Below are 1,681 nucleotides of genomic sequence, written 5' to 3' on the forward strand. Positions count from 1 at the left end.
CTCTAGAAGATTGCACAATCTAGGGAAGAAATGAAATATTTACATTTGCTTCCTCAGAGAAACATAGTATAGACCTTTTTCATTTTATCTAACTCAACCTTAGTGTTCTAAGGTAATATTTTGTAGATTTTTAAAAATAGGTTCTATGCATTTTTTGTTAAGCTATGCATTTCCAATATTGTTCTTTGAGATAAAAATGTTCTTGCTCTTTATCTTTGCAGTCCAAACCCAGCATATCTTGTAGAAACAGCACATTATTAGGCAATCTAAAACTTAGTTTTTTAACTCTATAATAGATAGTACAGCCAAGTGTCTCAACTGAAAGTCCTCCAAATGACAAAGCAAGTTTTACTGCTTCTTATTGCTCCTTCCCTCTGTTCTCTCACTTCTGAAATCAGAGTTAACTGAAAACAATTTTGATTTATAAAATCCTCTCCAAAGCTGGACAACAGTGTTAACTTGTTGTTACTTTTTTCCACATAAGAAAATAGCTTCTGCATATTACATGTTATGTACTAAGATAAAACCCAAATCTTTGCATCAAAAAACTAGTAACCTATCCTGGCAGGTAAAATGAAATAGAGTATTTCTGTGTATTGTGTCCCCAAAATATATCACATTTCTCATAGTACTTACAAGAATGAAGGCAAAATTTTAAAAATGTTAAATGGTAATATTTGAGAGACTTATCAATCACGTGAGTGAACTCTCCCACAGTTCTTGTAGATTTTCTCTTCTAATTAGATTGCTTCTGTTAATGCTATATGTATTATGATACCTCTTTGGCAGACTACTTCATCATTTCAGAAGGTAGAATTGTTTTTGTTATGTGGTGTCTTTTTAGCTGTCAATGTCAAAGAGCTAAATTCCATTTCAGTCTGGAAAACAAGAAACAAATCATGGGCAGCTATAATCTTGAAACTTAAAAATATCCAAGAAAATGAATATATTTGTTTTTAAGATCTAGGTTATTAAACTCTTAAATTAAATCTCACTTAAAATTTAAAAATACAAAAAACTTGATTAAAAAATATGTCTATATATTAAAACATTAGTTAATATTTTTGTGTTCTACTTATAGACCAGGCACAAGCCTTGAGCTGAGGTATACATGTGGTAAATAATTATTCTACCTCTTCTTTCTCTACTGTCATTGTAAGAATACAGCTTATGACAAGCACCAGGAGACTTCTTTATTTTATTTCCTCTTTTATTCATTTTTAACTTATACATTAAAAACATGAGTTGTCTATATTAATGAGGTATCATGTAGTTTTCAAAACATGAGTTGTCTATTTAATGGGGAACCATGTAATTTTAAATACATATGTACATTGTATAATGTTTAAATCAAGTTGAATATGTCTCCTCATTTGTCATTTCTTTGTGGTAAAAACTTTCAAAATTCTTCCTGCCTTTTTGAAATATGCAGTACATTATCTACAGTCATCACATTGTGCAAATAGTACAACAGAGTTTCTTGCTTCTCTCTAAGCATAACTTGATACACATTGCCAAATATTTCACATGCTTCACTGACCCTTTTTCCCCAGCTTTTGGTAACCTTCATTCTACTCTCAACTTCTATGAGATGAACATTTTTAGATTCCACATATGAATGAGATCATGTGGTGTTTCTGTTTCTGACTTATTTCACTTAACAGAATGATTTACAGTTTCA

At 30.5% G+C, this 1,681-nt stretch overlaps 1 non-coding gene across 1 annotated transcript; it reads right to left on the reverse strand.

Moving 5' to 3' along the window:
- Positions 1-1,062: 1,062 nt before the first annotated feature.
- On the reverse strand, positions 1,063-1,190 carry LOC120883824 (small nucleolar RNA SNORA51). The gene has a single exon (XR_005726014.1). It is a non-coding gene; the product is annotated as a small nucleolar RNA SNORA51 (small nucleolar RNA).
- Between the last annotated feature and the right edge of the window lie 491 nt (positions 1,191-1,681).

This window comes from Ictidomys tridecemlineatus, chromosome 7, assembly GCF_052094955.1.
Source record: "Ictidomys tridecemlineatus isolate mIctTri1 chromosome 7, mIctTri1.hap1, whole genome shotgun sequence".
Taxonomy (NCBI): Eukaryota; Metazoa; Chordata; class Mammalia; order Rodentia; family Sciuridae; genus Ictidomys; species Ictidomys tridecemlineatus.